The sequence below is a fragment of the Oryctolagus cuniculus genome, chromosome 8, assembly GCF_051225735.1.
Source record: "Oryctolagus cuniculus isolate XC-2025 breed Fujian yellow rabbit chromosome 8, ASM5122573v1, whole genome shotgun sequence".
Classification (NCBI taxonomy): domain Eukaryota; kingdom Metazoa; phylum Chordata; class Mammalia; order Lagomorpha; family Leporidae; genus Oryctolagus; species Oryctolagus cuniculus.
Genome location: NC_142874.1, coordinates 22,761,361 through 22,777,135, shown reverse-complemented (window position 1 = coordinate 22,777,135; position 15,775 = coordinate 22,761,361). Strand labels below are relative to the sequence as shown.

At 40.5% G+C, this 15,775-nt stretch overlaps 1 long non-coding RNA gene across 15 annotated transcripts in view; it reads left to right on the top strand.

The window, feature by feature from the left end:
• The window catches only part of LOC149124912 (uncharacterized), a 189,069-nt gene that overhangs the window by 108,303 nt on the left and 64,991 nt on the right, over nucleotides 1–15,775 (top strand). For 8 of the 15 annotated variants that reach the window (XR_016211713.1, XR_016211710.1, XR_016211708.1 and 5 more), the window contains exon 1: nucleotides 3,774–3,881. The exons of the other annotated variants lie outside the window; for them this stretch is intronic. This is a non-coding gene — a long non-coding RNA (uncharacterized LOC149124912). Of the gene's footprint in view, nucleotides 1–3,773; nucleotides 3,882–15,775 lie in introns of those variants that run through there. 15 annotated transcript variants of the gene reach the window in all.

The following is a 15,775-nucleotide window of genomic DNA, read 5'->3' as shown; positions in this document are numbered from 1 at the left end:
CTCTTAGTAGAGTTATTTGGGTCCCCTAAATAAAGAATCATATCATCAGCAAAGAGGGATAGTTTGAGTTCTTCCTCCCCAATTTGTATCTCTTTAATTTCTTTTTCTTGCCTAATTGCGCTGGCTAGAACTTCCAGAACTATATTGAATAGCAGTGGTGAGAGTGGGCATCCCTGTCTGGTACCAGATCTCAGTGGAAATGCTTCCAACTTTTCCCCATTCAATAGGATGTTGGCTGTGGGTTTTTCATAGATTGCTTTGATTGTATTGAGGAATGTTCCTTCCAAACCCAGTTTGCTTAGAGTTTTCATCATGAATGGGTGTTGTATTTTATCAAATGCTTTCTCGGCATCTATTGAGATAATCATATGGTTTTTCTTCTGCAGTCTGTTAATGTGGTGTATCACATTGATTTTCTTGCGCACATTAAACCATCCCTGCATACCAGGGATAAATCCCACTTGGTCTGGGTGGATGATCTTTCTGATGTGTTGTTGCATTCTATTGGCAAGAATTTTATTGAGGATTTTTGCATCTATGTTCATCAGGGATATTGGTCTGTAACTTTCTTTCAGTGCTGCATCTTTTTCCGGCTTAGGAATTAAGGTGATGCTGGCTTCATAGAAAGAATTTGGGAGGATTCCCTCTTCGTCGATTGTTCTGAATAGTTTGAGAAGAATTGGAGTTAGTTCTTCTTTAAATGTCTGGTAGAATTCAGCAGTGAATCCATCTGGTCCTGGGCTTTTCTTTGTTGGGAGGGCCTTTATTACTGTTTCAATTTCTGTCTCAGTTATGGGTCTGTTTAGGTTTTCCATGTCTTCCTGGTTCAATTTAGGTAGGTTGCATGTGTCCAGGAATCTATCCATTTCTGATAGGTTTCCCTGTTTGCTGGCATACAAGTCCTTGTAGTAATTTCTGATGATTCTTTTTATTTCTGTGGTGTCTGTTGTTACATTTCCTTTTTCATCTCTGATTTTATTGATTTGGGTCTTTTCTCTTCTTTTTTTAGTTAGTTGGGCCAATGGGGTGTCAATTTTGTTTATTTTTTCAAAAAATCAGCTCCTCGTTTGACTGATTTTTTGTAATGTTTTTCTTGATTCAATCCTGTTGATTTCTTCTCTGATTTTAATTATTTCTCTTCTCCTACTAGATTTGGGTCTGGTTTGCTGTAGGTTTTCTAGATCCTTGAGGTGAATTGAAAGCTCATCTATTTGATGCCTTTCCAATTTCTTGATGTAGGCACCTGTTGATATAAACTTTCCTCTTAACACTGCTTTTGCTGCATCCCATAAGTTTTGGTATGTTGTGCTGTTATCCTCATTTACTTCCAGAAAGTTTTTGATTTCTCTTTTAATTTCTTCTATGACCCATTGTTCATTCAGGAGCATGTTGTTCAATCTCCATGTGTTTGCGTATGCTCTAGGGATTTTGAGTTGCTAATTTCCAACTTCATTCCTTTATGGTCTGAGAAGCTGCATGGTATGATTCTAATTCTTTAGAATTTGCTGAGACTTGCTTTATGGCCTAGTATGTGGTCAATCCTAGAGAAGGTTCCATGTACTGCTGAGAAGAATGTAAAATCTTTAGCTGTAGGATTGAAAGTTCTGTATATATCTGTTAGATCCATTTGGGCTATAGTGTCGTTTAAATCTACTGTATCCTTGTTGATCTTCTGTCCTATTGATCTGTCTATTTCTGAGAGTGGAGTATTGAAGTCCCCCAGTACTATTGTATTGGGGTCTAAGTCTCCCTTTAAGTCCGTTAACAAATCTTTTAGATAAACTGGTGCCCTGTAGTTAGGTGCATATACATTGATAATTGTTATATCTTCTTGTTGTATTGATCCCTTAATCATTATGTAGTGTCCCTCTTTGTCTCTCTTAACAGTTTTTGTGGTAAAGTTTATGTTGTCCGAAATTAAGATGGCTACGCCCGCTCTTTTTTCATTTCTGTTGGCATGGTATATCTTTTTCCAGCCTTTCCCTTTCATTCTGTATGGATCTTTGTTGGAAAGATGTGTTTCTTGTAAGCAGCAAATAGATGGGTTTTGTTCCTTAACCCAATCAGCCAATCGGTGTCTTTTAACTGGACAGTTCAGGCCATTCACGTTCAATGTGACTAATGATAAGTGGTAACTTTGCCCTGCCATTTGTCAAAGATAAGTTCTAATATATGCTTTGAATTCCCTGTGATCTTTTGCTGTGAGCTTTCCTTCCTTGGTTTCCTTCCTTTACCTTCTTTCATATTGATGACCGTGTTTCTTTGTTTCTGTGTGTAACACATCTTTAAGCATCTTTTGCAGGGCTGGACGAGTGGCAATAAATTCTTCCAATTTCTGTTTGTTATGAAAAGTCTTTATTTCACCTTCATTCACAAATGATAGCTTTGCAGGATATAATATTCTGGGCTGGCAGTTGTTCTCTCTTAGTACCTGGGCTATATCTCGCCATTCCCTCCTAGCTTGTAGAGTTTCTGATGAGAAGTCAGCTGTGAGTCTGATTGGAGATCCTCTGAGAGTAATCTGACGTTTCTCTCTTGCACATTTTAGGATCTTTTCTTTATGTTTCACTGTGGAGAGTTTAATTACAACGTGTCGTGGTGAGGATCTCTTTTGGTCGTGTTTATTAGGGGTTCTGTGAGCTTCCTGTACTAGGATTTCTCTGCCCTTCTCCAAACCTGGGAAATTTTCTGCTAATATCTCACTAAAAAGGCCTTCTAATCCTTTCTCCCTCTCCATGCCTTCAGGAACTCCTAGAACCCGAATGTTGGGTTTTTTAATAGTATCCTGAAGATTCCCGACAATATGTTTTAGGTTCCTAATTTCCTCTTCTTTTCTTTGGTCTGACTGTATCCTTTCCTGTTCTCTGTCTTCTAAGTCCGATATTCTCTCTTCTGCTTCACCCATTCTGTTTGTAAGGCTCTCTATTGTGTTTTTCATTTGATCTATTGAATTCTTCACTTCAGTCACTATCCCAGTTTCCTGTTGTACTAGTTGTTTCGTTTCATTTTGATTCCTCCTTAATATTTCATTTTCACGAGAGAGATTTTCTATCTTGTCCATTAAGGATTTCTGTAGTTCAAGAATTTGTTTTTGAGAACTTCTTAATGTTCCTATCAATTTTTTGAGATCTGCTTCTTGCATTTCTTCTAACTCATCATCTTCATAATCTTGAATTGGGGTGTCTTTTTCATTTGAGGGCGTCATGGTGACTTCCTTGTTTTTATTACCTCGGTTTTTGCGTTTTTTATTTGGCATATTGGGGATACTTGGTTTCTTCACTGTGGTGCTTTTTCTTGTTATACTATGACTCTAGATTAAGTGGACTATCTGTTTTTGATGGAGCCTTAGGGCTTGAGATGGGTGTGGCCTGAGAGCTCTGTTTGGTGTGCCAAAGGTGACACTCCCAGGTTAGGTGTGGTAAATCTCTCTCTCTCTCTCTCTTTTTTTTTTTTTTTGATTCAAAAGGGAAGTAATTCCGCACAGCTGAACGAAGTTGGAGGTAGTTAGCAGGCAAATGATATACCCACAGGAGCCAGAGATCGGAAGCTCTTTCCCAAAGACCACACAGGGAATCTGTTCTGCCCTCAGAGTGGGCTCAAATTCTCCTTCAGTCTCCCACTGGGTTGCCAAAGTTACGGAATTGTAGCGTCTCTGGAGAGTGCTCACGTGATTTCCATGAGTTCTCTCCCCCACCGTCTCTTTTTTCACAGTCTCAGTTCAGTAGCACCGCAAATTTACTAGGTCCTAATCTCCTGTTAATTTGCCCTGCCCAGAGTCAGGTTTTTCTGCTAGGCTCAGGGCCGGTGCAGACCTGAGGTCGCTCTGCTTATGACGTATGTCAAAGATGGTGCCTGCTCTTTGTCTTGCTCGCCCTTGAGAGGTGAGCAGAGAGAGAGAAACCCGTGTCCGTACCAGTCACCTTTTTTTTTTTCTCTCTCTCTCTTCCAGTTAGCCTGGTGAACTTTCCCCCCCGGGGGTCGTTCCCTCTAGTCTCCTCTCTCCGCTTGCCTGCCTGTGTCTTGGGCTATTGAGGTTCAGCTCACCTCGCGTTCCAGCGCTGGTGTGTTGAGTCTGCCGCTGGTGTCCCGCACTGTGGGCTCCCACGTTCTCCACGCAGGTCCGCTGTGAATCACGCGTTCCGGAAGAGTTTCTTCTGCTGTTTCCTCCCCTACTCTTCCTTGAACCTGCAGTATCTCCACTTTTATTAAACTATCTCTTCCCGGACTATCAGTGTGCTCCCTTCCTAATCTGCCATCTTGCCTCCTCCCTATAGTCAGAGCTCTTAAAGCCTACTAGACAGGTACGCTGAACGTGTTGAATTAACTTAATGGATTGATTGCAAGTCCAGGCACAAGCCTTGAGGGGCTATGTGTCTGGGTGACTGTGGCAGATCTCTTCCCTGGCATGCAACCAGCACAATGCAGGCATGCTGTTAGTGGGGAAAATGGCCTTGCAATTGATTTCCCTAATTCATACCACTTGCTTAGAGTTCACATGTTCAAGAAAACAAAAATGAACCTCCAGGGTCCTTGATGAGTTCTGTGTGGATGTGCCTGGACATTTACAGCCACTGAGTCATGTCTGATGTCTGTGCAGCAAGGAGTGAATGCATAGCTCACCAGTGGAGTTTCATTAGCCAGCTGACTAACCTACTGTTCTTCCTAGGACAGCCTGCCGTGCATGTTGTAACAAGGCAATGATTAAAAATATGATTAATTACTTTTTGGTAGAAAATGCTCATGGTGTTCTGTTCAAAAAGTGACATGACTCAATGCTGACTTTTTGGTGTTGATAAAATAAGTGACATTTTCCTAATAATGTACCAAGCCCGTGGAAGATTCCCAGCCACTGCTGTATCAAGCTGTTAAGAATGGAATCCTGGAATCAGTGACAGCAGCATGCTCTGTGATTAGCTTCAAGATGACATTTTTCACTAATGCACATTCCAGAACAGGGTGACATTATTTATGGATATTTGTAGTGGTGACATTTTATGAGCACATGAATACTTATCAGGAACTATTGTCCACGTTAATGAAATGTAAATCAATTGAACCCAAAACCAACCTTAACAAGCTAGTGCTGCTTGCATTGAATAAAGGCAAGGATGGAAATGGCCGCTGACAGGGATGGTCAGATCTGCTCACTTGGGATTCATAAAGGCAACAGACGATTGTGAAATAAATGGTCAAAAGCACCGTGATTGCCTTTCCTTTGAATTCTGTGTTACCAATAAGTAGGATTCTTCTTCCACTTTAACATGTATTTTGAAAAGTGGTTGTTGATACTTATTCTTCTAAAGATAAGGCATAGCCATTCAGAGCACTATTTTTTTCCTGCTTAATTTTGCTCTTTAATGCAAACTGCAAGCTTCTTAAAGTCAGGTTACTTTGTTTTGTGTCCCTCTTTCCCCTTTCATTCTTTTACCCTTAGTATTTATCATAATGTAAGGTAACACATAAGCACCTTATCCATTTAAAATTTAGTTTAGTAGAGAAGCAGAGGGTGTGTGTGTGTGTGTGAGAGAGAGAGAGAGAGAGAGAGACAGAGAGAGAGGGAGAGAGCATGCGCTCCCATCCACTCATTCACTCCTCAGATGGAAGATGAGTGTCTTAACTGAAGGCTTAGCTGCTAGGCTAAGTACGCCCCCTACTCATTATTTAATAGAGCAGTTATTGAACATCTACTATGTGTCAGCATGATGATATGTGTTGATGATTCAGTGGTTAACAAAATACAGTATTTTACTAAATGTGGGAACATACAAGTGAGGTAAAGAGACAATAAAAAGAAGGTACATACAGTGTTTTAATAGAAAAATAAAGAGTATTAGGGGAGTTATGTTGAGGATGGGAGAGATTATAAAGGCTCTTTGAAGGAAGTGATATCTAATTTAAGACTAGCAGGTTCAAAGGACAACAAAATTGAAGATTTCACAGAAATACTTTGTTAGAGTTAATAGACTGCTAGAGTTCGATTCACTGGGAAAACAGTGCACATGATTTTTCCAGTGTTTAAAAATGCTTGGGCAAGTTTGTTCTGGAAGTGGACAAGCACGTGTAGAGGAGAGATGAGATTTGAAGAGATGGGGTGAACATGCAGAAGAAAGGGTGGAATCTGAGTGGATGCTCATGTTGAAGCCTTACAAGTGCACTGCCTAACACTCCTGTTCTGAAGAGTTTGGAGCTGGTGTGGAGCTGGACACAGAAGTCACATACAGCTGTGAGCATTACATTTGTTAATACCAAAACTTGGGGCATGCCCTGTGGCATAGTGGGTGCAGCCACCGCCTGCAGTGCTGGCATCCCATACGGGCGCCAGTTCGAGTCTCAGCTGCTCCACTTCTGACTCAGTTCTCTGCTGTAGCCTGGGAAAGCAGTAGAAGATGCACAAGTCCTTGGGCCTCTACACCTATGTCGGAGACCTAGAAGAAGCTCCTGACTCCTGGCTTCGGACTGGTGCATCTTTGGCAGTTGCCAAATGGGGAGTAAACCAGCAGATGGAAGACCTCTCTCTCTTTCTCTCTCTGCTTCTCTTGCTGTGTGTGACTCTTTCAAATAAATAAATAAATAAATCCAACCCTTCTTCCTCATCCCTCTCCCATTCCCAGTCTGAATTTTATGAAGATCTACTTTGAATTTACTTAGTGATCATAAACTTAACCCTACACTAAGTAATGAGGTCAGCAAATAGTATGAAGAAAAAAAAAATACTGTTCCTCAACAGAAGAGACAAGGGGCTGTAAACAATCATTGAATCTCAAAGTGCCCATTTCACTTCAATACATTACATTTTAGTTACTCTATTAGTTATCTTGGATCAGGGAAAGCATATGGCAAGTCTTTTTGGTACTGGCTTATTTCATTAGATACAATGGTTTCCAGTTGCATCCATTTTGCTGCAAAGGACAGGATTTCATTATTTTTACAGCTGAGTAAATAGTGTATGTGTACCATGATTTCTTTGTCCAGTCAACAGTTGATGGACATCTGGGTTGATTCCATACCTTAGTTATTGTGAATTGAGCTGCAGTGAACATGAGGGTAGAGATCATTCTTTCAAATGCTGATTTCTTTCGGTTTGGGTAAATTCCCAGGAGTGGGATGGCTGGGTCATGTGGTAGGTCTATACTCAGCTATCTGAGGTATCTCCACACTGTCTCCCACAATGGCTGGACCTTTTTATAGTCCCACCAACAGTGGATTAGGGTACCTTTTCCCCCACAACCTCATCAGCATTTGTTGTTTGTTGATTTCTGTATGAGAGCCATTCTAACTGGGTTGAGGTGAAACCTCATTGTGGTTTTGATTTGCATTTTCCTGATGGCTAGTGATGCTGAGCATTTTTTCATGTGTTGACCATTTGGATTTTCTCTCTTGAAAAATGCCTGTTGAAAATTGAAAAATGCCTCCTTTGCCCATTTCTTTTTTTTTAACTTTTATTTAATAAATATAAATTTAGAAAGTATAACTTTTGGATTATAGAAGTTTTTCCACCCATAACCTCCCTCCCACCCCTCATTAAGATTCATTTTTAACTATATACAGAAGATCAAATTAGTATATACTAAGTAAAGATTTAAACAGTTTGCACCCACATAGAAACACAAAGTGTAAAGTACTTTTTGAAGACTAGTTTTACCATTAATTTGCATAGTATAACACATTAAGGACAGAGATCCTACATGGGAGTAAGTGCACAGTGGCTCCTGTTGTTGACTTAACAATTGACCCTCTTATTTATGATAGCAGTAATCACCTGAGGCTCTTGTCATGAGTTGCCAAGGCTATGGAAGCCTCTTGAGTTCAAACTCCAGCCTTATTTAGACAAGGCTGTAATCAAAGGGGAAGTTCTCTCCTCCCTTCAGAGGAAGGAACCTCCTTCTTTGATGACCCATTCTTTCTATTGGGATCTCACTCACAGAGATATTTCATTTAGGTCATTTTTTGCTGCAGTGTCTTGGCTTTCCATGCCTGAGAAACTTTCATGGGCTTTCTAGCCGGATCCGCATGCCTTAAGGGCTGATTCTGAGGCCAGAGTGCTGTTTAGGGCATTTACATTCTGCTGTGTATCCCACTTCCCATGTTGGATTGTTCTCTCCTTTTTAATTCTATCTGTTATTACTAGCAGACACTGGTCTTGTTTATGTGATCCCTTTGACATTTAATCTTATCTTTATGATCAGTTATGTTCTTAAACTGATCACTTTGACTAGTAAGATCTTTGCCCATTTCTTAACTGGATTGTTTGTTTTGTTATTGAATTTCTTGAGCTCTTTATAGATTCTGAATATTAACTCTTTATCAGTTTCCTAGTTTGCAAATATTTTCTCCCATTCTGTCAGTTGCATCTTCACTATGCTGAGTGTTTCTTTTGCAGTACAGAAGCATCTCAGCTTGATGTAATCCCATTGGTCAGTTTTGGATTTAATTGCTGTGTTTCTGGAGTGTTTTCCAAGAAATCTTTGCTTATGCCAATATCTTGCAAAGTTTCCCCAATGTTCTCTAGTAATTTGGTGTTATCAAGTTGTAGATTTTGGTCTCTGATCGATTTTGAGTGGGTTTTTGTGTAAAGTGTAAGGTAGGGTCTAGTTTCATGCTTGTGCATGCAGAGATACAATTTTCCCAGCACTATTTGTTGAAGAGACTGTCCTTGATTCAGGGATTGATTTTAGCTCCCTTGTCAAAGATAAGTTGGCGGGGGGCCAGCGCTGTGGCGCAGTGGGTTAACTCCCTGGCCTGAAGCTCCGGCATCCCATATGGGTGCCAGTTCGAAACCCGGCTGCTATGGCCTGGGAAAGAAGTAGAAGATGATCCAAGTCCTTGGGCCCCTGCACCTGTATGGGAGACAGGGAAGAAGCTCCTGGCTCCTGGCTTTGGATTGGCTCATCTCCGGCTGTAGCAGCCATCTGGGGAGTGAACCATCAGATGGAGGACCTCCCTCTCTCTCTCTCTCTCTCCCCCTCTATCTGCCTCTCCTCTCTCTGTGCAACTCTGACTTTCAAATAAATAAATAAATAAATCTTTTTAAAAAAAAGATAAATTGGTTATAGATACATGGATTGATTTCTGGAGTTTTCTATTCTGTTTCATTGGTCCACATATCTGTTTTTGTGCCAATACCAGGCTGATTTGATTATAACTGCCCTGTAGGATGTCTTGAAATAAGGTATTATGATGCCTCTGGCTTTTGTTGTTGTTGTTGTTGTTGTATAAGATTGATTCAGCTATTTGGGGTCTCTTGTGTTTCCATATGAATCTTGGCATCATTTTTTCTAGATCTGAGAAGAATGTCATTGGTGTTTCGATTGGGATCACATTGAATCTGTAAATTGCTTTTGGTCATATGGACATTTGGATGATATTGATTCTACTAATCCATAAACACGGAAGATTTTTCCATTTTTTTCTGTCTTCTACTTTTTTAGTATTTTGTAATTTTCATCATAGAGATCTTTGATGTCCTTGGTTAAATTTATTCCAGGATATTAATTCTTTTTGTAGCTATTGTGAATGGGATTGTTCTTAAAAGTTCTTTCTCAGCCAGAACATGGCTTTATTTCTAAGGACAAAAAATTCTTTTAGCATTTTACTCAGTAATCTGACATTTTTAATTGCCCTTTGCTTCATAAATATTCAGGCTGTTTAGAAAAAAGAGGTCTTCCTCCCCATTCTCATCAACAGAATAAGCCACTCTTTTCTTCCCCGCCATGGGGGTAGGAATGATGAGGGCCTAAGTGAAATTGGAAGTGTTCTCTGGGTGAAGTTCCTCTGCATAAAAACATGAGGCCAGAATAGTCTGCTATTAGCCTATGTTTGAGAAGAGAGTGCAGCAGAGAATCCAGAACAGTACGATGCTGCTGATGGTGACAGTAGTGGTGCCGCAGACTGTGATGAAAATCGCTAGCATCTGTTGAACACTCACACGGGCTCGCCAGCATGCCAAGGTGTATACATGACTGACTTCTTTAATCCGTAGGACAAACACGAGGGATCGGTAGGGAACTGGAAATGAAATCAAGTGAACGAGTTAGGATTTGAATCCAGGCAACAAGGCTCAGAAACTTCTCTCTTGGAAGGAAGAGGAGGAGAATAACAAAGAGAAGTGTGTGGGGACTGATGCCAAGACAGGACGGATTCATGTGGTAGATTCATGTGGTAGATGTGAGATACAATTCAGGTTCTAACTATAGATTCCCCAGCTCCCTGCTGCGACTTACACATCGTTTCCACTATAAGCTTAAAAAGAAGAAAAAGAAAAAACATAGTGTTAGTCACCCCAACATGGAGATTAAATGAATGGGAATGTTAAGGTAAATAGTTGAAATTGTGAATTAATTGATTTCCTATACTTTAGGTTGGTTTGTTATCATTAAGGCCCAAGAATAGTAGTTTCTTCTGTGTAGCTATAGCCTTTAGCACTCAATTAATTTGACCTGTGGGGTGTTAAGTAGAGTGAATAAGGGGAAAATTAATTTGATTGCCTCAAAAATCAAATTGATTATATAATCCTGATATTCCCATTGCACTTTGCATAATCAGTGTGAATTGAGCCTTAAATATCAAGAGAGTTGGATTTGGATCTTGTCTATGCTGTAAAGAATTAAATTAACCTTTCTAACCCTACTCCTTCCACAATGGAGCTCATCCTATATGCATTCCACATGGTTCCCCACAGTGATGTTTGGAGGATGCTATCATCCTTTGAACTTGAATTAGAGGATTTCTGAATCTCATCTTTACTGTATATCAGTTGGGAAAAAAAAATGACCTCAGAAACTAGGTTTCCTGGATCTGTCTGGTGTGAAGCATTGGACAATAAGTCAGACATTCCTGTTAACTTTTGGAAATGTCTGGTTTTTGAAGAACACTGCAGTTGAGCTTACAGGACTTCAGTGCAAGAACTGGACATTTTCAGACTGAGCTGTGTGCTAGGGCAAGCGTGCTTCAACCTTTTGACTTTCTGAAGATGCAGGTCCAGATAGTGCTCAGAGAGGCAATGTGTTCCTTAATTGCGATGCAGCATGTATTTCTCCCCAGGGTGCTGCTTGTGGGCTGTCTGTCTGCGGTTTCTTCTGCCATTCCCAGGTGGATATTTCAAGATGTCCTGCAACTCCTTCATTATTTCTTGATGGACAAGTTAGGAAGACTCCAGCATGCTCTTGTCCCCCTTGAACAAGTAAAAATAGCTTTGTAATTATTTGTGATCCACAGTATCCTTTGTCTCTGAAGACCTTTGACATAGATATATGTAAATTCTGAAATTTCTCGTACCTGTGAGATTTTAATTCATGGACAGTAGTGCTCCCTTCTGCCGAGTAGAGAAGCGTAACAGCATGCAATCTAAGTTTTAAAAAATGTACTTGAGAAAGTGCTGATGGCTGTGGTGATAAAATCAGAGTTAAAAACTGCTTGCTCACTCATTTTCTGTGGTCTCTGCTACCCTGTGCTCCCAAGAAAACTCAGCAGGATACTCAGCTTTGTCATTCAATATATATTATTAACCACTCATTAGTCAATACAGTCAAAATACAGTAGCCCTCATGAACAAGCAGTTGCACTCCGTGCTATGCACATTTATCAAACCAGATTGTTCCTTAATATTAAGACCTTTGAAGACATAGTGATGTCAAGATTTTAAGGATCCAGTGTCAGAAAAATGCTAATTATCATCATGATAATAATGGGCTAGATTCTGGCTTTGAAGCCTGGGAGAATATTCCTGTGCATGGACATCTCTCTCAAGCCCCACACCCACAGAATCTGCCTCCCTTGTCCCAGAGACAGAGTTTCCTGAGAGAGTGCTTTGTCCCTCTCCTAAATTAGCAGGAAAACAAGCCATATGTATTGATTAGTTGTTACTAAATTGAAACGCCTGAGACAGTCAACTTACAGAGTAAAGAGTTTTATTTTGATTCACAGTTTTCAAAGTTCAGGTTTAAGCCTGAGCAACCACAATGGTTTCCTCTGTGAGGGTGGTGGCAGTGGTGGAATGTGGGTGGAGCAGGTTAACATGGTGAGCCAGGTGAAAGACAGTGGCTTGACCAAACTCAGGCTTTTATAACCAACCTTCTCTCAAGAATTACCTTCTGAGGGGTTGTCCCAGCTGACATAAGGAGCTCCAATGACCATAATTGGATTAACTTTCCTTCTATTAACCTATGACTTTGGGTTTAAACATCTGCAGGAGTTTGGGGACCAAAGCATATTCCAACTACAGCTTCATACTTCCTCCCATGGAGACAAATAAGAAGGATCTGGAGAGAAAATGGAGATGTTTCTCTAGACGAACTAACTTTTCACTGAAATACAAGACTAGAATAAATATTCCCTCCAATTCCAACGTTGTAGAGCAGGATAGAGGAAAAGAAGATAGAGCGTTATGATGATGACGTTGATGTTGATGGTGATGATGATGATGATGTTCTGTGTAGGTAGCTCTGTCCAAATTGAGGAACAATCAGGTTTTTTTTCCTAGTGCCTCCATTTTCCCCTCTCTGAGCTTATCTCTTGCCTTGGTAGTTTGTGCAAAGTAGTTTACTCTCAGGTTTTCTCACATGAGATTTGCAAACTTATTTGCACATCTCTTTCCCTTCTTTGAAATTTTAATACCTAATTGAAGAAAAGAAGTAGGGATAGTACCAGTCTCCACCCTTTCCTAATTCCTCCCTGGCATCTTTCCTTGTCCAGGTAAGGTGTTTCTTCTCCCCCTGAGGTGATGAAAAGCTATTTTGACTTATCCAGCATCTTTTCATGTGCTGTGGTTACCTTTCAATAATGTAATCTTTTGTCCTATACCTTAGTTCCTTGAAATCACACAAATTGTTTCTTCTTGAAACAAAGACTGGCTCTCCCAAATGAAGGCCTGGTTTCTGAGTTGGGATTTTTAAGGCTTCTTTTGTAACTCTCAAGCTGAAAAATTCCTTTGTTCCTGGTTCTTTCCTCCTGTTAAATGACAGATGCTCCAGTCCTACTGAGGCACTGTGTATGAACAAGAATTAACAGGCATAGAATCATCTGATGCTATTTCACAGTGTTACAGGATTGTGTGAAAACAGCATTGCCTCCCTCTCATCCCCCATACAGAAAGAATTGACTCTGTTAACTTCTTAGGTCACATCATTGCTTTCTCTCATTTCTAACCCTCATTGTATTCCCTATCATGTAGTGCATAGTGTTTATATATATATACATATGCATATGTATATGTACATATATACACACATACACACAATACACACAAACATATGCATATATTTGTATGTATATATGTAACATACCAAGGGGTCTTCAAAAAGTTAATGGAAAATGCATATTATGAAAAAGCTGTGCATGGCTGTAAATTTTTTTTTGTAAAAAATAAACTTGTTTTTTAATTATATTTTTCATGAACTTTTTGAAGTACTGTCATATATGTCATGACAGACTCTGCATATATATGTATATATGTGCATATTTGTGTGTATCAGAACATGTCTTATGATATATATATGTGTGTATATATATATATATATATATGTGAGATATCTTAGAATTAAGGTCCTACATACAAAACTAAAGGAAGTTGAACTGCCTCATGTCCAGCAGTGATTTTTGTCCTTGCTCTCTCCTAGCTACATTACATGTTTAAGGTCTTAACACAGCTTTATGAAGATAAACCCTTATTTCAGTTCATCTCTATTCCTATTGGGACTAAATAAGGTAGGCCAAGCTCTGACCACTTAGCCAAACCCAAATGCCCACTAATAAAATTACTGAAAATGAAACTCTCTAATGGTTCAGGGAGGGCTCTAGAAAAATCTCTTTGATGTTCAGAGGCTTCTGAGATCACATCCTGGCTATGTGACCAGCAGTTACTAGTGTAATTAATTCTGCTGGCAAGGAGTGAGTGGAGGCAGTGACTGGACATCTGAAAATCGCATTAGGGACAGAGTCTTAGGAGTAAGCGTGTAAAATCTCACATACAACAGGCCTTCCTTTGCCCTTCTGGCCACACACCTGTCAGCTGGATGCTGGGCTCTGTGCCAGTTTCAAATGCTGGATTACAGATCTGCTGGTTCCAGACAGGAATATTTCAAGTCTAAAGGCCACTCCCCATGTCTCCTATTCAGCCTTCTCTGAAGATCTGGGGAGGCCAAAGCTGTTTCTGTTTAGTTGAGGGCAAGTCTTGGTCTTGCATTTTAGTCTCTGTGTTCCCCATTCACCTCTGGGCCACCCATTCCTTCATAATCGCCTGCAGAGTAAATACCCCAGCTGTGTGCTCTTGCACCATCATGGGTATGCCTTTACAGAATTTGTGATTTATTAGTGCTTGTATGTTTACCCTCAGCCTTGGCTCATAAGCTTCAGGAGGAGTCACCTCAATATCCCATTCCCCCTTACAACTTAGCATCCTTTGCAAAAAAAAAAAAAAAAAAAAAAAAAAAAAAAAAAAACTGAGTAGGTCGTAGGCAACGGCCCCTTATCACAACCCATAATACTTGGATTTTTAAATCTCATCTCTCCACCTAATTAAATATGACCCTAGGTTGCCATTTAGTCTTTCTTTTTTTTTTAAGATTTATTTATTTATTTGAAAGAGTTACACAGAGAGAGGAGAGGCAAAGAGAGGCGGAGAGGCAGAGAGAAAGAGAGAGAGAGAGAGAGAGAGAGAGAGAGACAGAGAGAGAGGTCTTCCATCCGATGGTTCACTCCCCAATTGGCCGCAATGTCTGGAGCTGCGCTGATCCAAAGCCAGGAGCCAGGAGCTTCTTCCCAGTCTCCCACACAGGTGCAGGGGCCCAAGGACTTGGGCCATCTTCTACTGCTTTCCCAGGCCACAGCAGAGAGCTGGATGGGAAGTGTAGCAACTGGGTCTCAAACTGGTGCCCATTTGAGATGCTGGTGCTTCAGGCCAGGGCATTAAGCCGCTGCACCACAGTGCCGGCCCCATGCTTATGTCTTTAGGAAAGCAAACAAGTGACAATTCTCCACGACCTCAATAATATTAATGACAATTTCAGGAACATTCTCAAAAGTACTTTAATAAAGGATTTTCATCTACAATCCTTTCCATAGGCGTATCAAAAAATTAACCTCCCAGCCGTAGGGTCTAGGGCTGAATTGGTTGAATCCCTTCCTGGACAGTTACTACGTCTTTTTGCCTTCATGTTCCTCTCTGTCTTCTCTGTCCACATCCCTCTCTTTCGCCTTCTCCTTTCTCTTACTATCATTTCAAGAACCTGAGAGCCCCTTCTTCCTCCCTTCCTTGCAGAGTCGCACATTTTTTGGCACACCTGTGCACCACTTCCATGAGCTGCTTGCAACCTCACGAATGTTTCCATTTTTCCCCTTGTAAGCAGTTTTATCCCTGGCCTTTTACAGAGGGCTCTGTTGCTTGCAGAAACCTCATCCTTGTAACTCTAGGAGGCTTTTACTTCCCTGGGTATTTCTGAGCCGAATTTTGGCCAACTGTGTCTTACGGAGTCAGCAGGTTTCCTCCAAATATTATCATTCAGTGTTTCCTGTGTGAAATCCTGTCCTCTTCAATGTACTTGAAAGAAGGAAACAGCAAAAACAACGTGAGTGTTCATATAGGATCTTTTCTCCTTACAGCCAGTTGCTTGTGAATCCTTAGATGATTCGGCAAGAGTAAAGAGGTGAGATGAGCTGGGCAAACAGAGGTTAACATAGTCGAAGCCTTTTCCAGTGTCACCTGGGGAGTGATCAGGCTTGTGTGACCTCCACACAGCCATTGGAATTAATTCCCTTGATGTCAAGAAACCAGATTAAGTTT